General features: G+C 42.3%; 1 long non-coding RNA gene across 1 annotated transcript; it reads right to left on the bottom strand.

Moving 5' to 3' along the window:
• Window positions 1–238: 238 nt before the first annotated feature.
• On the bottom strand, window positions 239–24,804 carry LOC144753333 (uncharacterized). The gene is made up of 3 exons (XR_013594299.1): window positions 24,712–24,804; window positions 23,775–23,803; window positions 239–656 (listed from the first exon to the last, which is right to left on the bottom strand). It is a non-coding gene; the product is annotated as an uncharacterized LOC144753333 (long non-coding RNA).
• Window positions 24,805–25,690: the final 886 nt, after the last annotated feature.

The following is a 25,690-nucleotide window of genomic DNA, read 5'->3' as shown; positions in this document are numbered from 1 at the left end:
CCAGCAGTGAAGGCAGGTCATACATTTTAACTTTTGTTAATTGTCTTAAATGTAGAACAGACTTGCTTCCCTCAAAGACCGTAATAGCTCCACAAAGATTTACTTATTTTTACTATTTATAATCCATTTAGACAGTACATCAACGACAACCACCAAATATTCATTTATGTTTTTTATTCTTTACACAAGATATAAACTTTTTTTAAATAAAAATCTTTTTCTTATATGTGGTTTATTCTTTTGTTTCAAAATAATTCATTTTATCTTGTGTCAGTATTAAAAAAAATGATATTGCTTTACATTTCATTGAGCAATTGTATCATAATTTACACAAGTAGGAAATTCAGTATATAATATATACAATGTAAAAAAAGAAGAAAGAGAAACATCATCAAAAAATCAATTCATCAAGAAAATACACCCCTTGGATACAACCAACTCCCACATCAGTCATACTCACACACTCACACCCACACTGATCACATTCAAACAAAATCTGCACACGGGTGGGATCAAATTGACAGAGAATATCTCTGCCAAAAAGTGAATCTCAGAACACCGTATGAGATTCCGCACTCGGTCGACGTGCGTTCGGTGGTGCAAGCCACCTTCCTCAGGACCTCTTCCAGATTACACACAGAAATATCCCAGGGGACCTAAAAATGTATAAAGAATGTGTCACCACAGATGTACTGCCAGAAAGATAATCAAAAACACTGAGTACATCTACATGCGTCAACCCAACATAGTCCCTCCCGTGTGACCAACCAACATTTATAACCTACCTAAACACGATTTCTATTTATCAGAAATTTTACAAAACAGCAAAAAGAAAATAAAGAACATGAGGTGAGTATAACCCAAATACACAAACTCGAAGAATTACTCATATGTAGAACTTAGTTCCAGTCCTATGAGCCATCTATACGCACAATTTTTATAGTTACTTACATATAGTAAAACCAGAGTCCCTTATCCACGAACAAGTTTTTCAAAAAGCTCAAGCCTATTACAGCAATCAGGGCAGGATGCAGCTTGCTAACACAGGAACAACTTGAGTGTACTGCCTAAGAAATGGAAATCGAGTAATGAACTTTTATACTCACAAAGTGAGCAAGGGACTCATGTCTGAGCATGCCCTGCCAACGTATGGCGAACAAAACATTGCCACTGGATTCAAGCAAGCCTGGCTGAAGACGGCTGAAATGCCAGAAACCGGTCCTAGGAAGCTTGTTTCCGGTCCAGGGAAGTCATGGCTTGGCAGTTCGAGCTGGACTGTTCCCATGAGGCACAGGGTCAGACTGATTTGCATATGGCCATGTCTGAACAGGGGTGGCAGAGTGGGCTAAAGAACTGTGATGGATTAAACCCAGATCTGTTGACTGGGTGTGAGTGTTTGATTGGTTCAGATGCTCCGTCCATCACCACCCCCTTTTGTACCGCTTTGTATAGAGGGGGCACTCAACAATTGCTGATATTTGAATGCAAAATTTTAACAATAATATGCATTCGGAAAATCAATACTGTACATATGAATAATATCACTGGGAGCCCATCTCTGTCTCCCAAGAGAATTTGAAGGAGATTAAGCAAAGGCATCTGTGCTTCAAATATTTAGAATGGTGGGATAAAGATGGACATAATAAAAGAAGGAACACACTAGTAGAAAGGACGTTTGGTATTTCACAATCAATGGGCTAAGCGGATGGGGCCAAGGCTGATTTGACCGATATGTCTGGCCCCTCTTTGTACTTGCACAGGTGAGCAAAAACCAGAGGCGTAGCTAGACCTTAGTCCGCCCGGGCAGTCCCTGCGTTAGCCTGCGCCCTGAAGAGCAGGAGGGGGTGCTGGCAATACCTCGGATTGCTACCCCAAGACCACTGCACTGAAGAGCAGGGGGCGGGTGCTGCCAATTGCCTCTCTGTGGTTGAAGCTTTGGCAAATCAGTTTGGGCTGTGCTCTAGGTACAAGTTAAATGAGAGCAAACACAGATTATATGTACTGAAGGAATACAATTTGAGGATCCCGTGTGGTTCAGAGGCAGAGGGGTAACGCTTACATCAACTGTGGATAGGATAGCAGAATTAAATTTGGCTCCACGCTTGGTTAATATTAAATCTAATTCAGTCAAAATGGATCATCTGCATCTGTCCCAGTTTGGTAGAAACAAAGTTTGGATATTTTTTAGGACAGTCCCATTAGAAATCAATAAAAAATGGCTATCTAGTCTGGATAGAATATGCTGTAGATTTCTGTGGTGGAATCGGAATCCAAGACAGGCAGCCAAATGGATGGTTTTGCCAAAGATTTGGGGAGGCTGGTCACTCCCGAGTTTTACTCCTTATTATTGCGTCTGTATGATACAACACATGGTCATACCCCCAGATTCATCATGCTCCTCTTTTGCGAGTCCTTAATAGCGATTATTAGGGAATCGCTATTAAATACTCGCAAAACGGGATGCATGTAGAAATCTCAAAATTTATAGCGATTTCTACAAAGCGTGCCAGGGTGTCCAAAGGACACCCTGTAGCACCCCTGAAATGGTGATTTACACTGGTGTTGCGCACACACATGTCCAAAGGACATGTGTGTGTGTAACATCCAACTTAGAAAAATGCACTAAAGTGCATTTTTCTAAGTTTTCGCTATTTACCACAAAGTCAGACTTCGCGGTAAATAGCGGCCAAAAATTGCGATTTCGCAATTCTAAAATGGTTCATGAATTGCATTTAAGGAATCTCAAATAGAGATTCCTTAAATGCAAATCTTCGCAATTTAGCGATTTTAGAATTTGCAAATTTTGCATTTGGGATGATGAATCCCAAATGCAAAAAAAGCGCTCGCAAAGGGCCAGATTCGCAGATTCTGGCCCTTTGCGAGCCGATTTTTCCTTCATGAATCTGGCTGATATTGATTAAGGAGAACCTAAGAGGGATGAATCCTGCAGAGACCGCTTCGATCTATGAACTGATCTTGGGGCTTGAAGCAAAAAGCTTTCAATCTAAGATAATTGAACCTAGCTATTACAAAAAACAGATTTAAGGTTCTAAAGGCTGCATACTGGGTCTGGCTACAGGTTAAACGTGTAGCTGAGATTCCTAAAGTAAATGTGTACACACCCATGACGGCTTCAGCAATCCTCCCAGTAGTGTTTCAAGAACAAGTGACATCTAGATGGGTGAAAAAGGGGGTGACATCTTTGGGGAACCTATATATAAAGGGCCAACTCTGCTCCTTTACCGAACTGCAAGAGTGGTACGGCTTGGCTAGGGGGGATTTTTTAAAGTATCTACAGTTCCGAGATTTCCTCCTTAAAAGTATGAAGGATTCTAATGCAGTGATCCAGATTCCTCTCGTGGAAGCCATAAAACCCAAATCTTAGGGGCACATTATGATGGAGGATTTTCCGCATCCTCCGGGCCGGCGGAAGCCACCGCCGGCCCGGCGGATGTGGAAAATCCTCTGCGGACCCACCAAGGACCCACCGCCACATAAGGATGTCTGGTGGGTCCTGGTTTCAGTCCGCCGCCTTTCCGCCATGGTTGGCTTACAACCGCGGCGGAAAAGCTCTAACCGCCAGCCATATTAGGATGGTGTAGAATGTATGCTTTTCCGCGGCGGCTTTTCCGCCGTGGAAAAGCATACGGACCTTCACTTCGGGGGCCCATTGCGGGCCCCCTGGGTGAAGGGTGCACATGGGGGGTACCTATGGTACCCCCCTGCATTTGCATGAACAAAGCAGCAGGCACCGCGCGGTGCCTGCCGCTTTGTGCACGCAAATGCAGTGCATGCATTTTTAACATTGCGGCGGGTGCAGCTTGAAGCTGCACCCGCCGCAATGTTAAGGATGTGACCCCATCCTGGCGGTCACATCCTAATCTGCACGGAGGAAACGCCGCATCCCATGCGGACGTTCCCTCCTACTCTGAGGTCGCGGACGGACTCAAGTCCGTCCGCGATCCTAATGACCCCCTAAGTTTGGTACGCTCTATTAGTTATTATAACAGGAACTGCCAGATGATTTACAGAAACAAAATGCCAAATGTGAGTTCAGGTTAGGGTTTGAGGGGCCCTATATCTATCAGTCACTGGAGTTAGGGAATAAGACACTCCTAACATCTAGCCTGAAAAGTCAACACTTTATGACAGCTTTTAATTTGTATTTTACACCAGCACATATGACAACATGGGGAGGTGTAGTGGGGGGGGCAATTGTAATAGGTGTGGGGCTCAGCTTGCAGATATCTCCAGATGTTGTTTGCCTGCCCAGGATTGGGGATTTATTTACAAGAAATTGAGAGGTTCCTCAAATCAGTATTAGGTGTACAGTTTCAAATAATTACCGTTTTGATGATCCTGAGGGTTAAAGATGATATGTGTCAACGTAGTGGAGCCACATTGCGCATCTTTTTTATTTCTAGCTATGTCAATTGCTCGGTTATGTATTGCATCCAAATGGTTAAGTTCGAAGCCCCCCACTTTCGCAGCTTGGAGATCCAGGTTGTTAGCAATATATAATATGGAGGTTTCTTTGTATGGCATTAAAGGGGCGCCGAAAAGAATTTTGGGACACAGAATCTGGGCACCGATTACCATCTGGATGGAAGGGATACAAGGTCCAAAAATTCTGAAGGACTTGCTAAATCTGAGGGATCTGTATTCAGATTTTAGAAGGATGTGATAATTCTTAGATATTTAAAAGCTTAGGGGGGCTCCCTTTTCTCTATGGTTGTTTTATCTGTGATATAAACTTAAATGTATTTGTGGTATCTATGAGAGTATTATTCTGCCACAATTTCTATTTGATGTAATGTCATCTAATATGAATTTTACAGAGTAAGACTGTAATGAATTTTCTTTGGGCTCTGCTGTGTAAACTTATGCTTATAAAAGCGATTTTATGCCATAGGAAAAAAACAGTCCCATACATTCAGCCATCTGTCGAATAATGGTGTTTTAAGATTTAGTTATTAATTATTTTCTTTCATATATTTGGATTATACATAGTAAAAATATATATTTTTTAAACAAAGAATATATATTCACGCATCCCCGCTTTGCTATGTCTTACACACGCCTAAAAATAATTGAGGTACCTGGACATGGGAAGAAGCAGGTAGTTTTTATTTATTTTCATTGTTTTCATGTATAGCAAAAAGGCTAACCATACAGCGAATTTACTACACACAGTTCACCCTGTCTTAAGTACATGAAACTTCAAGTTCAAAGTCAGCCGTGAATAGGTTTGAACAACTCTTTACATGTGATATGTACACCCTTTTTAAGTGTTGGTTTAGCCGCCCATTTGCTCCACTATGGAAGAATGTTTTGTAAGTGATTTCGCGAGGGTCCCTGTACATTTCGGCCAGTGGATGCATCATTCTTTGCACTTCCGATCAAAAAGAGCATTTTTTGACCTTGCTTAGTGGTAGAAAGATGGCACACTGCTACTCAATGCAGATCTACGTTGCTTCCTGTTGAATGACTGACTGTCCACAAATGTTGACGAAAAAGCCAAAGTGAAATAGTGTTTTACTAGTAACAGACAGCCACTTGCAGACAAGCACTGCAAAGAGAGTGCCCAAAATCGCATTTTTATATAAACACTCATAATTGCTCTAATTATGGAAGCTATATTAACGTTTTTCATTTTTTCACAATTGTATAATTAGTAGCAAAGTTGGGAAAGTGTATGAATGTATTTAGTTACAAGTAAGGAAACACGTACAAAGACCGCATTGCTTAAAGAAAGTGCTAGTTTTCAAAGTAGAAACAAACAATTTTTTAGCTCCGTGACCAACGTTAAATGATCTGGGTAATGTTGTGTCTTGTGTCTGTGTAGACTAGAGAAACGCCGTTCATCAGCACAGGTGGAATCTACAAACTTTAGCAAGCTTTATTATAAAGCCATTAGTCTTCTTGGCTCTGTGATTTTCGGATCAGTAAAATGTATTCTGTCCCTAGCCCTCCCCATGGCTTTAAGTGGGATGAAAAAAGTGAGAGATGTCAGAAAAGGACCGGGTCCGTGTAATTAAGGGCGTGGCTTAAACAAGTAAACTACATTTCTGTGATTCCCATAGTGTGCCACCCAAACCAGTGTTTTATTTCCTCTTGAGTTTTTTGTTATTGCATCCAGATATATAACACAGCAACTGGCACACCTAAAAATGCTGAACTATGTTGACCCCTATTTTCTATTCATAAACAGTCATTTGTTGAAAACTGTCAATTGCACTGTTTTTAAGCTTGAGTTTTGAGAGATATTAATAAACGATTTTTTCTCTCACTGCTCAATTTTAACTCACTATCCTTCATTATTTTGCACTGCACTCATCACCCCCACACGTATTGATTGCTCACATCTGTAGGACCAACCACAGGGTGTTTTATAGCGACCATCTGAATAGCATAAAAACATCCTTGAACTTCCCATTTCTTTTGAAAGGGTTGTAGCCCTTAGTGACACTAGTGTGTCACTAGGAGGAGACCCAGATGATGAAGCATGTCACCAATGGTGAGTGATGGGAATCCGTCCTTTTAAAGGATTTTTCTTTGTAGCCTGCAAGAGGTGTATAGGTTAGCGGTTGTGGTTTCTTTAGGTCGCATGTGGCCCCAACACATAGAAATTTAGCATGTCTTTATGAATAGACCCGTAGATACTGTGTTTTGTACCAAAAAATAAGCCAGGACTATTGGCTTTGTCAATGGGTGGTGACTGTTTAACAAAAAAGAGTAACAATAATGATTTTGTTGTAAATAATATCAAGCGTGTTTCAATTCTGAAATCGTGAGACTGTGGATTAAACGTTACTGAGACTTGTGGAAGGAGTAGTGGTCTTCATACTGTCACAATTGCTCCTGTTATATTCACTCTGTTAGACAAGTATGCCCATTTTCTCTCTACATATTGTCCATGTGCAAATCTTACACCCCATCTCGTTCCTTCTCTGCCCCCTCTTCCATTCTCATCTAAATGCTCTTCCTTATATCTCCTTCACTTTACTACCTCTCCAAACACACCCACTCACCTGTAACTTTCTCCTTGACAATATTTTGAAAACTATGCACCACCTTCACACACACATTTGCACAGAATCACAATTGCATATGGAATACAGAACCATTGCTCTGTAAAGAGGTCAAGGATTTGTTGACCATGTAACCTGAAAACATTTTTGACCCACTAACAGGCACTTTAAAAACGCTGCACTGCCTTCATCCTCAACTCCAGAACTCTTAATCTTTTTCCATTATAAAACACCTGAAGACGGCTCACTGCAATGTATGAACTACACAAGAGTAATACGGTGCACGAAAAAACCACGCAGAAATACGGGGCAGGCAAGATTAAGTAAAACATGTGAAATATAAACAGGAACTAATGGCTTGATTTAGATCTTGATGGACGGGTTACTCCGTCATAACAGTGATGGATATCCCATTCGCCGATGTAGAAATCCAATGGATATAATGGAATTTATATTTCGGCAGACAGGATATCCGTCACCGTTGTGCCGGAGTAACCCGTCCACCAAGTTCTAAATCAAGCCCTTAATAACTGACATGCATTACTATAAATTGTTTTTACATTCATTGTTCAGAACTTGATCAGTGTTATTTTCCAGTAAAATTAAGAACATGAACATAGAGTCCGATAGGGACACGTTTCAATGTCACAACTGCCTAGTGTGCATTGAATCACAAGGAGAGTCTCTAAAGAATCCTAGTATTAATCTCATGTCTGCTGCTATTTTATAAACCTTCATTCAAGCATGTCACTTTCTTTTTCTGTTGATGCAACTAAACTGATACAAAGGCATGTTGAACATAAGATGAGTAGTGATCACCAGGGACAAGGGAATTATTCACTAGGGGAGGACTAAATTAGGCAGCAGGGCTAACTAAATTATGTGGAATCAAAAGGTAAATTAGGAGGCCTTATACGACAAATTTTATAATAGTTTTACTTCGTTCTTTTGACATTTTCACACAGTTTAACACTGTTTGGCCAAAGATTTCACCTCTTTAGTAGAAGTTAACACCTACATATAGCAATAAACAACTGAAAAAGGTCCAACCAATCAACACGTTACTCCGTTTTTAATAATGTTAAATCTGTTTGAGCTAGCAACAATTTCTTTGTCATAATCTGCAAATTATGCAACAAATAATGTGTTATTTGGCAAATGTGGGAAATCCATAAGTACGTAGAAAACGATGCAACTGCAGAATGGCATAATTCCAGTGGCCCAGGTGATCACATTATATGAGTGGGGTTTCTGATCATATCCTGCTGATTATTATATAATGTTTTGTGAGTAGACATGTTATTTATTTTTTGTGGCAGGTGGTCTAGGAGCATGTCATAGTAATTAGCGATCTATATTTCGTGAGGGGATGCTTTTGAGCACGTACTAGTGATAAGTGTCTCAGTACTTTTAACGGGCTCTGAAATCAGTAACACATGCTTAGTGTGCAATGGCTCATGACTAGCCTGTCTGAAGAATCCCAAGATTATTCTCACACGTATTGGTTTGTTTCTAGCATGCCACAAGCAAGTGTGAGATGTAAGACAGTTGGTGCACCAAATAATAAATTTTCAGTGAGGCAAGAGTAAACCTCCCCTTGTTGTGGTCATGTGTAATTTGTAAGGTTTCAACGCACCCCAATGGAACTTTTTGTTGAGACTCTCAAACTCCAATAGTGTGGTATTTGGTTTTGGGAAGGAGAGCGTTGCAAATGCATAGTTGACCTGATGCTCAACAATCAGTTTTAGTGCCTCGACCTTGCTCCAAAAGGATATTTGGAGTGTGGACTACTTTGAAAACTTTTCATATATTTTCATCTCTTTCCAGAGTCCTAAAAAGGAATCCACTCTGTATCAGATCTAACTCTTTCCCAGAGTCAAGAGAGATGGGAACCTTGTCATCATTGTCTCCACGGACCAGCTAAAGGAGGTGGAGTAGCGATCTGATCTTGTCATCGGACGAAACCCCAAGCACAAAACCCGGTTGTATGGGGATACTCAATGCGGGGATCATTGGGCTGAATCTCTTGGCCAGGGCCGTCACCAAAATGTTCATGTCCATAGTTAGCAAGGAAATAGGCACATTAAAGGGGGTGCTTGCCTGGTTTCATGATCAATGTTATAATTGCCCAATTGAACTCCAGACTTTGTGCAACAGCTGCAAGGTCTTGGATTTGTTAATCTTGTAGTAATATGTAGAGAAGCTATTGACACCCAGTGCCTTCCTCACACACTTTATTTATGTCCCTTCCTACGTCTTCTGTCTTTATACTACCACCTAAAGACACCCTTGCTCCGTGTTCAGACAGGGCAACACAAAGCCAGTGAGAAACTGAATCCTCTAATTGCAAGGTGGTTTTGGGGCCTGAGTCATAACGTTTGCTAAAACAAAAAAAGGCAGTGAATTCCCTGAGCATCTGTCTAACAGGTGGATCAGTATAGTCCATTGATCAGATTGTTGGTTGACATTGCCTTTTTTGTCTATAATGCAATGGCAACAGTTTCTTTCCCGCTCATAATGTTTCTATTTAACCAGTGCAGCGCATGTTCAACCTAAGTCGTGAGAAGAATCTTAAGTTTGTATTTTGCCCTGGCTAAGTCTTGTAAAAGCTGGTGATCAGTGGGGCAGCGTCTAGAGAATTCACCCACGGAAATGTTTAACAACAGCTGGTCTTCTCAGTGCTTTTGTTTCTGAAAGCATGGAGTCCATTGAGATGGGACTCCTGACATAGGCTTTGCCAGCTGCCCACAGTGTCTGCTTTGGGAGTATCGACCCCTCATTTTGTAGTAGGAATTTAGCACGATGAGTGCACATTTCTTTCTTCTCTGCCATCAATTTATATACTTTTATGTGTTCTTACAACATTGGCACTGAGGAGGTGTAATTAGGCCAAGATAGGACTTCAATTGGACTGGTCGGTGGTTCAACATGCTGTTTTCAAGAATAGTACAGGTTTCAGGTAATGGCAGGAGAGTAGGGGAGAAAAATCAATGTGGATGAAGAGTGGATAGATGCCCCAGAGACCAACACATATTCTCTGTCACCGTGGTGAGCAGCCTTCACACATCCCGTAGGGCATCGTTTTCAAATAAACCGATTAAAAGGCCACAATCCCTGGAATCCACTCGATCTGTCCAGGGGAGGATCCATCGTCATGTCCTAATCCCCACCACATAGTCAACTGGTGGCTACCAAACTATGAAGAGGAGAAGGAGACTTTGTTGCCATTATGAGCATTGACTGAAACCAACACAACCCATTTTGCAAATATTTTGTGAAAGACGAAGCGTACCACTTCTTCTCTTCAGAGCCTTTGAACTATGACTGGTAATGATCTCCTGAATAATTCAACCACTCCATCTTTCTAGCAAGCAGTGGAATTAACTTATTCATGAATAGGTCGACCTTCTACAGGCATGTAGTATTGTACTGTATTGTAATTGCATTTATATAGCGCTTAATACCACTGATGAGGCGTCAAAGCATTTTTTCCGTGAGTAGTGCGCTACTCCGGAACCCATAAAAGATTAGTGTTGAATTAGTATAGTGAAATATGAAAGTAATTTGAGTGGTGGACAGTTGTTTGGATTGAGAAGGATAGTGAAGGGATAGAAGAGGGAAAAAAGGTTTGCATTTATATTTCACTTGTTACCCCTGATGGGGTGTTGAAGCACTTTTTTGGCGAGTAGCACACTACTCCGGAACCCATAAAGATTAGTGGTGAATTAGTATAGTGAAAAATTAAAATAATTTGAGTGTTGGATATTAGTCAGTTATTTAGATTGAGAAGGATAGAGGAGGGATAGATGAGGGAAAAAGGTTAGCATTTATATAGCGATTGTTACCCCCGATGGGGTGTTGAAGCGCTTTTTTGGCGAGCTGTACACTTCTCCAGAACCCATAAAGGATTACTGTTGAATTAGTATAGTGAAATATGAAAGTAATTTGAGTGGTGGATATGTTATTTAGTTGTTTGGATAGAGAAGGGTAGCAGAGGGTATATGGAGACAGCTTGTACGAATACAGGCATGAGAGAATTCACGCAGAGTCTTTTCTAGATATACTGTTGCACGGGTGAAAGGTTTTGATTGCTACTTTGTCATTATTTTTTGTTATGCAATGAAGTTGAGCGTCTGGGTGTAGATGCAATTTATGAATTACACTGAGGTTTTACGGCAAGTAGGTAGGTCACAGCATCATCGTTCTGACTGATTTTGGAGCTATGTACAGTTAATATGTTTCTTTAGCAACAGTGATTAATGGAGCCACTCTATAGTTTATTTTCAGATTTGCACATCAGTTTATGTGTACAGCACAGAGAATCAGTACGTCAGTTAGACCGTCTTTGTTTTGTTTTTGTTCACGGTTTCTTAACCCCTTCCACACTCATGACTAGCTGGGCTCGTCATGAGGTAGCCTCCTGCTACGCTCATGACGAGCCCAGCTCGTCATGTAACATGTGTTTTTGTTGATTCCAGCACACAGCGGGAAAATGCATAGCATCGATGTGGTTAATACTTTGGATTTAGTACTATTTCTTCACAAAGCCAATTTCTTTCTGCTTTCTTTATGCACAAGGTGGCCGTTAAGGCTGTTTGATTTCTTTTCATTTAGCATATTCCTCCTTTCTATCTTATCACACATAAGCACATCTATAAATGGTACGGTTACATTATGTTCTGCATGTGGAAATAACCATAGGCGCGTGGCTGGATAATACCGGTATATGCATGGTCGCTATTTGGCACAAAGAATATGTACAGTGTTTGTTGCTGAGAAGAAGTCCAATTTGTTGCATTATTTTTCTTTTTGTATTTATTCAGAACAGCTCCTGAAGAAGGGAATGTATCCTGAAATGCATTTGGAAGATTGCTTTTTGAATAGAGCACCAAATTAGTAAAGCGTGTTATAATTTTCCCCTTTGATCATTACAAAGAAATGTGAATACAATGATTGTTTAGGAGATACAGGAGTCATCTCTGTATTGGAAAATACTTAACGTAAATCAAGAATACTAGCAATGAAAAAGCTGATGAAAGTTTAAATATGTCTCATTTGATTTTGTTTGAAAGGAATCATACATTCTTAATGCTGTGCTCTCTGGGTCCAGGAACGTAGTAAATCTTGACTACACTAAGATTTATTATACACGTATGACAGACAGCATTCATACCAGGGAGGCAGTGAAGGTACCAAACTTAGCATAGGAATAAATTAAAAGAGTAAACGATAATAATTCAATTTTTTCATTAGTACCAAAGAACTACCATGTTAATGAAGGGCTGTCAAGACAAGGGTATCTAAATTTGCATAGTAGGATGAGCTCTGTGCTTTGAAATCCATACTGAATTATAAAAAAGCTGAAGACCAAACACCATTGGAGCTGATGGACAACAGTTCCTTTATATTTCAAAACCCTGCAATATAAACTTTATTTATAGGAAATCACATTCCTCGATATTCAGCAGGAAGGCTAAATGATGAAATGCATGCAATATAACACAAACTCCAGCATCTCACCTTTAACGGGATGTGATTATTGCAAAGAAAGCTTCTCACATTACCTGCTGCTGCCCAGCATTCACTACACAGCCCAGATCAGTTTTATTTCAGAAGTTTAAACGAATGGGCCATCCAACCTGTAATTAATCGGTACCCCATTGTTTTAATAACACAATTGTCTTTTTTTTAATAAATAACTTTGATAAATGTACTAACCTGGTCGAACTGAAATTGGGAAAAGTATAAATAACTCAACAGCGTGCAGGTCTCTCGTGGGGTTTGCGGCCTCCAGAGAGGGCAGAGGGTCTCCTGCAGGTACATTCCGCCTCTGCATTTGGAAGTTAGAAACGTGATTGTATCTTGCGCGTAATATAATGTATCAACCCACTGTCGAGCAGGGAAAGTTTCCACAATTGGTAATTCTGAATTTTCAATTAATACTAAAGAGATGCAAATTCAAATTTTTTACTGTGTTTAGTATACTTAGGTTATTAGATTGACATACGTAGATCTGGGATTTGTGCGCCTTCATTTTTTTACATTTTAAAATGCTTGTGAATTGCAACCTGGCAATGACTCGTTTTCTTTTTATCCGCCTGTGCAGCGAGCGAGCAGCCTCAAATTTGACCTTCAGCTTTTGAATAGATGTAAGAAATTCAGTTTACTCCACGGTCTTGCTTGTATTCTAGCATTTTTTAAATGTATTATTTTCTGTTCAGGAGTGCGGACCGATTTTCAACTACATACTATTGAAGGCCACCTTCTTCGGCCTAACTGAGGCGTTGTTCATATTTATTAATGCACTTTTCTTTTCTGTTGTAGGGCATAATACAGGAGTATTCCCAATATCTAGAGTAAAAGTAAATATACCATGGGGTATATTTTCTGTTTTACTATTGGACTGCTTAATGTAACTTTTATGTCGAACTACAGTGACTGTACAGAATCCATGTGTATGTGTATGAAAATCCACTATTTGGGTAAGGGTCCTTCCCAGTCCCTTTAGAGATACGACTCCATGTTAAACATGTGGAAACCCATGCTAACATGCTTATAGAACATGCTTATAGAACAGTAGCGGCTGCTACCGGGCAGTAGTGGTAGGGCGTGGAGGGTTAAAAGAGATAAGGTTAAAAAAAGAAAGATCATGCAGCAATGCACGTGCATTGTAACCTGTGTCACTAGTGCATGCATAACAAGTGAATGCATGTGAGCACCGAAAGATGGGACACTATACACATGTGAGGGCTTACATCGCCCATGGCGTAATCCCGAGGTCACAGTAGACGGGATCTAATGGGAACGACATTCCCAACATTTTAATTTGATAACAGTCCCCATACTTTTTTATACAAACTACTCTTCCTAGACGGCAACATTGACCTTGAGTTGCATTCAAGATCACAGTTCCCATACATTTTTAATGCTCTCATTGCAGATCACTTGAATATGGCTTGTGGCAAAGCAGCTTGGACATGTATATATGGATGGTAACAAAGGCGAGAGTTACCCTCAGCCCCCACGATCAGGGCCGGACTGGGAACCAAAACCGGCCCTGGCAAAGTGCTCGGCCGGCCCCCCCACCCCCGGGGAGGGAGGGGGGAAGGGGGTTGGGGGTGTGACCGCGCTCTTTGCCAGGGCTGGTTTTCGGCCGATTTTGTTACAGGGCCGTTTTTGCAGCAACGCTGCAAAAACGGCCCTGTAACAAAAAACAGCCCCCAGTGGCCCAAAACCGGGCCCCCACCCTTGCGGCGCACCGGGGGATTGCCCGGTGCCCGCAATGGCCAGTCCGGGCCTGCCCACGATGGTGAAAGTGACAGAGCTGAGGGAGCTTCTAGAAACTGCAGCTGCCATGTTTTTTCCACTCCTGTGGAATGCAGCTGAACTGCACCTAACCACAGCCTATTTATCAATGTTCTTGTAGCGCCTCGCGATTGATGGCAAAGCGTGATCAGTTATTTTTGCAGCTGTGACTCTATTGGAGTGGCGCTAGTGTCTCCTCTGTACTACACCACTGTTTGCTTGCTGCTTCCAATGCAGCAGGGGCTGAGCGTCAGAATGTGCCCTGGGACAAGCAAGCAACCTTTGGACTAGAAACCCTGTTGCGGACCTATTAGGCTTCTAAAGCCACCAAATGGAAACCTATTTCACGCCAATTATGCTAACCTTTGACCAGTCGCGGCCGGCATTACGGGCAGGTGGGGGGGTGGAAATGGGGTTGTCGCGCCGTGGAGGGGATGGGGGGGAGGCAGGATAAATAATAAAAGTAAACTTACCTTCCCATTCCCGAGACTCCAGACTCCCGCCTCCCGCCGTTGCTGGGTTTGAATTCCTCTGGGCTCGTCATCATCAGGAAGGCTGCAGGCAGCCTCCTTCCTCTCCAGCGCAGCGTTTTTGATTGGTCAGGCCGTTGCCCCACCCGCGTCATTTTCTATCTGTATGCTGCAGCATACAGAGAGGACAGGGAGAGTGGGCGGTGTTACTCGAGGGCAGGGGGGAGTGGCTTGTCCACTGTTGTTAATACTGTCTGTTTGGGCGGCCTCAGGCTGCCCAAACAGACCGTATTAACAACAGTGGAAAGCCACTCCCCCCTGCCCTCGAGTAACACCGCCGACTCCCAACCAGGAACTTCTTCTTTCTCGCTGTGCGAGAAGGCAGAAACAAATGGTAATTAAGGTAATACCTACCATTTGTTTCTGCCTTCTCGCACGGCGAGAATGCAGGGGGGCGGTGCCCAAACGCCCCCATAGAGGAGCCGCCACTGTTATAGAATTAGATCTTCATTCTCTTACATCTGGTTGTACTGGATACCTACTTGGTTGTACTGGATTAAAAAGCTAGAAAGGTAGGTGGGATAAACTAGTGGTGTAACGGAATTAGTCTAGTGGGATTCTTTCAAATTGACACACACTTTCAACTTCCTCCTTTTTGGATTATAAATTCTTGTCACGTTCGATTTCATCCACAACTGAACATTGATATGATTTCAATTGTAAACATAATCTAAAAGAAATAATTATGGTAAGAGAATGATGATCTAATTCTATAAGCATGTTAGCATGTGTTTCCACATGTTCACACCAAAAGACGTTACCGAATAACAGCACTAGGTCACGAGTGCAGTGGGGCTGTATTATGTAAGTACACTGCAACCAGAATGGTGTTGCTCATTGTACTTTTTACCCCTGAAGAAGTTGTGGGTTAATCCTAACATGATGAAACACGTGTTGCCTAGCTAAAAGAAGAAATAAAAAATATTGATTGTATTTTTTAATAACCGATAAAAATTTGTTTTTTTGTATTACTGTGTTTGCTCAGGGACATGGTTTAATTTAAGTAGTGTTCATTCTTTTGATCCCATTGGAAGGGCCTGGGGTGAGTCCCTCTTCTTTTAGTGCACCACACCATATTACCATGTGATACACTGACTTGACTTAGATGAGCGCCAAATCATTCACCCCTGATGATATTGTCTATAAGACTCCATGTTATTCTGTCTACTGATCAGAATTTAGAATATTTTTTCCTGTTCTCTTCTCCCGCCTTACTGAGCAGTTCTTATGACACTTGCTCTTAACTTCCTAATTGCCTTGTTCTAAACTATATTTGGTTATGGTTATTGACTAGATTAGGGTTAAACTCCAAATGAAAAATGATATTTTAAATTTAATTGTGTTTTGCATTTTTTGAATTGATTGACTAACCATTGTCTTTTGCCTTCTTTATTCATTCTTATTTTTAAAATAGACCTTCATGGTTTGTAATGTGAACTGTGTTTCACCTGCATTTTCATCTGTGTTTTTTCTTCGGTGTATTTCCTGGGATTACATTAAATTGTGTCAGGAGCTCTCATCCCTTGGGACTCGCATATAGCCCCAATCCATCAGTCAGCCCTTTTGATGTCAAAGGGCCGACAACTCACAGGCTTTTTTATGATTACCATACCCAACCTCCTAGTAATGCTCCCTGTATTACCCCCAGTACAAACGATCACTTTTTAAATTAAATAGTACACAATACATTTTTTACACTATATATGCTATTTTGTGTGCCAGATATGATTTTGGTATGTTTGGTAACCCCCCCCCCCCAGACCCCTTTGTTTGTTGCTGTAGTTCTAACCCCGGCTGTGGACTTCCAAAGTACTATTAAAAAGTATAAAAATAAAGCTACAAAATTTGTAGAAGGTTAGGAGTGATGGCTCTTAAGGCACATGCATCAGGTGTAAAACGCCAGACCTTTGGAATTACTATGTGAGTGCTTTATTGTCATTTTCACTGTGTAGCTTTGTGAGCTCATATTCATGGACTTCCGCCATCTGTAAGGGTTCTACATGAGACACCCTTTGTGTGTGAACTGCACACCTTAGACACATGGATTATCATAGTTCTATAGGTATGCTGACATTCATTTCCCTCTTGAACTATTTTAGGTTATCTTTGATTTCTTGCGGGCCACCAGGGATGTTGAGTACTTTTTGGGTTGTCTTGTATGACTTGTGATACCCGTTATTGTTGTACAGTTTCTCCAACTATGGACCATACCTTCTTACTGTTATTAGGATTCTATTTGGTATTTATAAAATCCACTTTTCCACTTATTTTATCTTATCATGCCTATAATGATTTAATGGAATACACATTAGATAATGCTCATTTGGCACAGTATTTGATCACTATGTGGATCCATTTGCCGATTTTAAGGTCAAACTTCCCTGGTCATAATGCAACTAAGAATATCATTTTTCAGATGTGTAACTGTTAGAAGGTGGTTCTGACACTGTTGGCTGCCCGGATTTTTTTCTTTTTGAGCACCTAATGTGGGAGAGCCTCATAAGTTGGGACTCACCCACAGAGAACTCAGGAAGAAATAGACTGCGTGGGGATTTTACTGGTGTCCCCCTGGCTTGACAAGACCACTGCGCAGCAGCTGGAGTAAGGGACACCGGGCTGGTTACATGCACGAAGCACGTGGGGCTCCGCCACCGGTCTCAGCTATGCCCCCAGGGTGGGTCAGGTCCCCGGGGGCTGCCCCCAGCCGAAGGGAAACCGGAGAGCGCCATCGGCTCCCATTGAAAATTGCCCTGCAAGGGGGCCAGGAGCCCACCCTGGCCCCTGCCAAAGGTGGAGGCGGGAGAGCGCCATCACGCCCCCACGAAGAGGACTGGAGGGGTCCGGGACCCCATCCCCGGGCCCCGAAGCCAAGCCGGGAAGCGCCGTCACGCTCCCCGTGAAAGTGTGCGCGAGGGGGCCAGGAGCCCACCCCGGCCCCCGAAGAAGAGCCTAGGTTTTGGAGCGCCGTCACACTCCCCAGGACGGAGTGCCTGGGGGCCCTGATCCCCATCTCTGGGCCCCGTGAGGAAGAAGGGGGGAGTGCTGGCACACTCCCCTGCGGCCCCACCCGAACAGCAGGATCCGGCGTGTCTGCCTGCCGGAGCAGGCAGACCAGGCCAGAGAGGCCGGCTTCTGTGGCAGCATGCAAGAGTGCTGGCCGATCGCGGAGCCGGAGGGGGCAGCCGGGGGTGGGTTCCCCGGGCTGCCCTCTAATGTGGTAGCATTGTGGGGGTCCTGGGTGGGACCGGAACCCCCCAAAGGAAAGGTGGAGGTGGCAATGCGGGGTCTGGGTGGGACCGGGCCCCGCAGGACAAAGAGCGGCCGGGGGTGGGCTCCCCGCACCGCAGGAAGCACTCACCGCAAGAAGAGCAGCCGGAGTTGGGCTCCCCGAGCTGAGAAGTATACCCCGGGGGTCGGGGTGGGACCGGGCCCCCGAAGAGTGGAATGAGGCGAAGTCACCAGCCGGAGGATCACGGCTCTCCCCAACGCAGCGGTGGAGCCACTACTCGAATATGCAAGCCTTCCCATAATGCCAGGCAGTCCAGGTCCGGCCTGCAAGGTCAAAACATCATTTACTCAGCTTGTGGTGGCCCCAGGAGAACGTGGTCACCACCTCACAGGCTCAATGGTGCAGGGGGAGCTGCTAGAGAAGCGCAGTTTCCCCAGCACAATGAAGAGAAGTCCCTCCCCAAGTCACATGGGGACTTGAAAAGAATAACCCCTCAAGGGCTCAGCCAGCTTTTTAGCTTCTTTTGGGCTGGAACTTCCATTCTCCAGCTGGAAGAGGGTTGAGAAGTGCATCAAGGAGTGAAAGGCTGAGTTGGGGATGTCTGGAGAAGGGCATCCCCTGGAGGTGAAGAGGTTTAATTGCACCCGTAGTGCATTTACTGAGGTTATTTCTTTTAGAGTAACTGAAAGTCACATGTGTAATGTGAAGTACCGGTGTGTGGTGATGTCATAAGCAAAGTGGAGTCATGTTGTCAGACATTCCTGCTTGGGTGTATGGCTGTATATGCGTAATCCTATGATTTTATCTGTGATGCTTATAGGGGCTGTAATTGCAATGCATTCTAATGATCCACAAATGTGATGAGTACTGTCATTCTAAATTCTAATGATCCACAAATGTGATGAGTATGGTCATTCCAAAGTGTTGCTTAAACATGTATTCTTTCTGCTGCGCTTAGTTGAAGAACCCAGACTGCTAGCCCTTAAGATATAGAGGTTCATACTTTATGGTCAGTAGGAAAAGCTCAGTCAGGGTTATGTGTCACCAAGGCAGGGTTACCTATTTTAAATGCTGGTGGAGATAATGGGGGGGTCGCCACTGGGATGGTTACAGTGCACAGGGCCTTCGCTCCAGGTTATGTTCAACTAACTGCATTGGGGGCAAGATGATGTGCATACATGGGAGTTGTGGTACTAGACCCCACCCCACCTGTGGGAGGGGTGCAGATGTTATGCAATGTCACAAAGTAATTCCAACAGCTTATGTATATTTGTAAATTGGTGCATAGTATTGAGTAGTGTGTTTGTTTAATAAATGTACTCCTACTTTTATAAAGCAAAGTATAGACTGGACAATCAATTATTGAGTGTTATTTCTGCGCACCTGCAAATGGCGATTACTAGCCCACACCACCTCCCTTGAGTAAGCCTCAGACTGCTCTGCAGCGCTACCCTCTGAGAGTTAGGCGCTACAATTGGGTGTTTGGTTCCCAGTGAAGGACAAACGTAGTCATGTTATTTGTGCAGGCCTCACAGATGCTGCCTTGTTTTCCAACAGTAACCATTAGCTAGCACCCGTTTCCCCAGGCTCCATCAGTTAATTATTAATAATAATTATTTACTGAGAACAAACAGACCTATCATTCCTTGATGATATCATTTATACCTAATTACGCCTGGAATATATTTGTGCTCCCTGTTTGGTACACCTAGTGTTGGTTGCCCAATATCTGTAAAATATGTCTTTTACCTATGTCCCATGATTTCCTTAAGGGAGAATACACCCCCCGGCCCAAGTAGTATTTAAATTATATATTGATTTCTGATCACTGCTAATGGCCCAATGTGCCATATAATACAGCAGTCACTACAATATTTCCCCCAGATTTTCTTGGGGGCAAGCACATCAAACTCCGCTGATACTGGTACTCAAATCACATCAATTTATAAGCAATCTCAACAGGTCAATGTGCTGTTAAATACACACTTTATCAAAAATTGTAAAACAAATTCATTCGGGAGAACTCTTAACCCTCTTCTCACAATATATTGTTTTTAGAAGTTCAGAGAAGAGGTTGTTTGGTTTAGAGATGAAATAAGCTTTTTTTTGCAGTTTTATTTAGCGCGAACTCGCCCCAAAGGTATTGGTATTGGTATCTGTACATGAGCACCAGATACATTACACAAGGACACAATCATTTTTGGTAGGCATATAGATATTAACTGATTTGCGCAGAATCACAGGATGTTGATCAGACACCGAGGCTCGAACTTGGTCGACAGTCAGCAGCTCTGGCCGTTATGCTACATCCTCTCGCCTTTCAGGTTAACAACTATCTTGCTAAGGTATCACAGAGTTTCTCAGTATGAATGAAGGCTGTTAACTTGGTGGTTGGCTTACAAAATTCATCAATAATTTTGATAAGTTTCTTGGTTGAGCTTGTTGCCTCCAAGATGCATCAAGCATAGTGTGACCTCTTGGATTATTTGATAGCGATTCCGTAGGTTATGTCCTGCTTTTAGAACTGCTTTAACATGAAATGGTGTTCCTTGAAGTTATTGTAAAAACAATGAACACCGTTAGGAAGACATGTTTATTTAGGATTAATACATGACACCATGGTCTCCAAGCAGATGAACTTGCTGTTTGTAGAGGAGATAGCTCTGTTGGCTGAACATTCACTACTCTATCACCAATACAAGTATACAAATGTTAGATGACTTCTCTTCTGTAAATTTTGCCCAATTTAGAAAAAAACGTTGCACATTGCATTTTCATGAAAACTACACATTGATATCTTGCAAATGTTGCTTTCTGCAAAATGTTTAAAATATATTTATTTTTATATATATATTTTCAAATACTTCGCTGCAATTATCCTTCTAGGTTGGAGTCAGATACTATTGTAACTGCTGCTTGGAGCTTTATAGGGACTATGATTGCCAAAACGTTGCTGTTAAAAGGGGTGGCCTTAGGCATGTGCAAGCTGTGCACCTGCACAGGGCCACCAAACCCCAGGGGCCACCACGCCAATATATATCCTTAATATAATAATCCTCTGAGGATGCATACATATTTGCGTGGCGGCCCCTGGCAGGGATTTGGTGGCCTCCGGCTCTGTTCCACTTCCAAACACCCTGACCCCACCCCTCTTCACTGGCCTCCGCGCTCCGCCCCACCCGGACCCCCTCTTCTGGGGCCTCCTACCTACGCTCCCTGCTCAGGGCCGCCATGAGCCTAGAGCCGCCCCTGCTGTTATGGAATGTGCTGGAGAAAAATAATGCGAGCAACAAGCCCCACAGTTTTTCAGGAGCACAAATGTTCAATTAGAAAGCTGCTTCCCAAATATACAAATTTTTACTTATTCTGATGTTGCAAAAACGACCTAAAACTATATATCCTGCACATATTCTAAGGTCAGCAATAAAATATAAATAACTCCTATTTTCTTAAAACCTACTCTCCGGGATCATCTACGACTAACTTGCTCTTTTCTCACATTATACAGCTGGTAGACTTTGTTTTTCAGATTTTTAAGTCATGCGAACACGGCCAACCAATGTTCTTCCTAACAGAGAAATTCTAAGAAAGAAGGCAACTCCCAATTCTGTGCGAAACCTGGGAGCTTCTTGCAAACACGACTTGAAAGGATTATTTCATTATTTCCAACGTTCAGCTTAAGTTGAAGACACATCATAGAGACCATTTTGTCAGAATTTTGTACTGTAGGGACTCTTTCTTCTGAGTGCTTCTCACATGCTGCTTAATTGTGTCATCTGTCCTGATGATGCCCCGCTGACATAGCATAGGCGTGTTGAAACACCTACATTCTCAGGCGGTAAATACAAAACAAATGGATCTGAAGATAGGCCCCTTCAGCCACAATTAATTAAGTGTGACTGGCCTCTCAGAACTGGACCAGCTGTTCATACCTAGACAGAAAAACTGCTATTCGTAAACATTTTGGTATTTGTTTTCCACTTTTCACTAGTGTGGTCATTATGCACAGAGCACTGCACTGTCAGTGATCTATCTATGCAAAGGACACCAAAATCAAATTCTGTTACATTTAATGTGTGGTCATTGTTCCCTTACATTTAATGTGTTGTGAAACATTTACTTCACATTTCTCTATTTGCATGAATGGTGGAATCGATATCTGACAATATCATTGGAATCCTTATTTTCCATGCCTATTATAAGAAGGCAGTAAATAAGATTCCTTGGGTAGGTCCCAATAGCCAGCCGTCATAGGGGGTAGTATATTTCCAGCATAAAAGCACATTGCTCTGTTAATGCTACAGTGAATTAGTATTTTCCATAAGAATATGCACTTAGCCACCACATCTTGCATAATAAATTTTCATTTATGTACAACCATCTAATCTATATCTCAATGTCATTGCATGTGAAAAGATTACATCAAAAGCTATTTAAACTTTAGCTGAACCATATTTTATTAGGGGGCACAGAGATCATTTTATACTGCCTAATTGTTTAGAGAGCACCTGATGCCTTTTACAATTATAGTGGTTAAGAAAACTAAGATAAGGGGACTCACTGCGGAAAAAACATCAGAACACTGCATTCGGGATTAGCCTGGAAGAAGTGTTTCATAAAAAGCTGTGATCACCAGGGTAGAGGGCATCCGGGCAGCCACCGAGTAGAAGAGCTCCATGGGCCAAGGCCGCACCACATGCTTAAAGCAAACTATAGATGTTTCTAGACCAGGTACACGTGACTTCTTTATTTGTTTTTTACAGAGTTTTATATACCACAAACTTGACCCGAATCGGGTATCAGAGCGCTTTACATAGCACCAGTTGCATTACATGAGGACACATTCATTTTTTGTTAGGCACAGGGAGATTAAGTGATTTGCCCAGAATCACAGAATGTTCAGCGTCATTGCCCAGATTCGAAGTCGACCGACCTAGTTGTTAGGCCAACTCCTCTTCAATTCTCTAACAAGCAGGTGCAAAAGTGAAATCAAGTGAAATGCCAAAGTTCAGTGTTTTTAACTTGTATCTAAACATGAGCACAGGTTTTAATTTTGACTTAATAGCCTAATAAAGATTGCTATCGGAGTTTCCAGCTTAATATGAATAGCCAAATGGACTTGACGCTGCACTCAGTGTATTTTTTAGTTGTAGTCTCTTTGACTTATTTTATAATGTGGCTGGTGCTATATGTGGATCCCCTACTGAGCCACAGGGGTGACTTGAACTACTGTTGATACGTGTTTCTTGGGCCCCAAGATTCACAACCACATAAGCACTCTTGTACCTATACTAGGTTGATATGATTTTCAATAAAGTTTTTGTACACGTTATTGATTAGTAACTTCTTTAATTTTTCATGAAATTTTCTTTCATTTCAATTTTGTTCTCCAATATTTCATCATTATTATTTACATCATTTTGCTTTTCCATGCCCGATGCATTTCGAGCCTATAGCTCTTCCTCAGGGGACTGTTAATCTGAAAAAATATGTCACATGGTTTTTCAAATAGAATCAAACTCAAATATTACACATCTGTATTTTTGATTTTTTCGATTTTCCCAGTCACGTTCCCCGTGTGCTATTGTAAACACTATGTAACCTTATAGCCCTACATTGATTACCCGCGTATATGTGCCCGTTACTTACGAGGGTTCAATGATCACTCGGTGTACTGACCTGAATATCTTCGTATGTTTCTCTAATAACTGTAAAAGCAAGCAACAAGTGCCTATCAGTTATACCGCCCAATTGTAGTGGGGTAGTCAAGTCAAGTCAAAAACCACTTTATTCGATTTTGTTAAAAATCATAAAAGCATACTACAACAGTTAAAAATCATTCCAAGTACATGTTTTAAAAACTTCATATGATACAATACAATTTAAAACATTAAAAAGGTCAGATTAAAAAGACTCATCATGTGCAAAAAAGCAAGAAATACCAAATTCATCCCAATCCCCACACTTCAGCTTGTACTTTCCTCCTCCTGATTCGAACAGCAGCGACAAGGTAATTTGCCACACTGAACATTACCAAGGGAGAATCAAGCATTTGTAGGAACAAAAAAGCGGGTTTTGCTTGCGTAAACGCTTTCCCCTTCAACAAGGGTAACAGATACTTTTGTCTAGGAACATGATAAAAAGGGCAGAATAACATAAGGTGCATATTGTCTTGTATGGAAAAGTTGTCACATTCGCATACAGGTGCATCCTCAAGCTTGAACCATCCCTGTCTGCCACAGAGTACCAAATAAATCTGGTTAAATCTAAACTTAACCAGAAGCCATCTGTGGAACGGGATGTTGACTAGGGCAAGATACGGTTGGATGGCAATACAAGTGATTGTCATGTAATGTGCTCTGACCGTGGGTTTTGTTAACTGGAGTTGTTCTCTCTCCAAGGATTTAAGTTTGTAAAAATTTTCCTTGACCCACGCTAGGTCTGCTTTTTTTAAATCAAGCGGGGAGGAGAAAATCTCCGGACGTCCAAGTTCTGCCGAGCACTTTTTAATGTATGCCAGCCAAGCGATGTCTTTAAACTTATCCAATTTTAAACAGTCCGTCAAAAGTGGGGTACAAAAACGTAAGAGTGCAGTTTTTGCCAAAGTTTCCCTTACCGATTCGGCGCGTTATCTCATTCCTGTCTCCTCACTGGGGTGTGCGGCGCTCTGTCCGTCCGCGTCTCTGTGACCCGGAATGCCGGTCACGTGGTGTGCTCGCTATGTCGTTGTACGTTCTGGCTATGAGTGTGTGTGTACATCACGTGTTTACATCACGTGGTGTATGTCCTCCCAGTGAGTGAACTATACTGGGTGCAATGTTTATGCGTTAGCGTGCGCTAGTGGAGTAAATTGTCTACATTAAGAGGGGAACGTGGCCATGAACCTGGCGTTGATGTTCAACATGTGTTAAAGAACGGTATTACCGTCTCTTTGGTATTATTTGCGATTGATACCACTATTTGGGTGTCGTCGGCGTAAGAGACCGGTAGGAATGTCCAATTGCTAATAATTGCTGCTTAAGGTGCTACGTACAAGTTAAAAAGAGTGGGACTTAGCGAAGACCCCTGGGGATCACCACAAGGAGAATTGAATGGTTTTGATATTGCCTCTCCCACCTCAACTGTGAATGTCCTGTTAGACAGATAAGAAGGCAACAGCGTTCGTGCCGTCGAATGAACTCCGGCCTCGGCTAGTCAGATCAGGAGTATATCATAGTTTACCGTGTCGAAGGCCGCCGCGAGATCCAAAAGGATCAAGGCGGCCTTTCCTCCGGCATCCAGTACACTCCTGAGTTCTTCTGCTGCCATGAGCAGGGCTGTTTCCGTTCCATGTCCCTCTCGGAAACCAAATTGCGAATGGTCTAAGACATTTACCTCCAAGAGGAATTGGGCTAGCTGTTTATTCAGTAATTTCTCCAGAACTTTTGTGGCGAAAGGTATTCTCGCAATAGGTCTGTAATTCCCAGGTTCCTGTGGGTCTAGATTTGGTTTCTTTAGTAGTGGCAGTACTGAGGTGGTTTTCCACGCATCTGGGAAGCGGCCTGAATTCACTATTTGTGAAAATAACCAACCTAACTGCTCGCTCAACAGCTCAG

The sequence above is a fragment of the Lissotriton helveticus genome, chromosome 5_1, assembly GCF_964261635.1.
Source record: "Lissotriton helveticus chromosome 5_1, aLisHel1.1, whole genome shotgun sequence".
Lineage (NCBI taxonomy): Eukaryota > Metazoa > Chordata > Amphibia > Caudata > Salamandridae > Lissotriton > Lissotriton helveticus.
The sequence above is the reverse complement of the archived record's forward strand: the minus strand, read 5'-3'. Positions and strand labels throughout refer to the sequence as shown.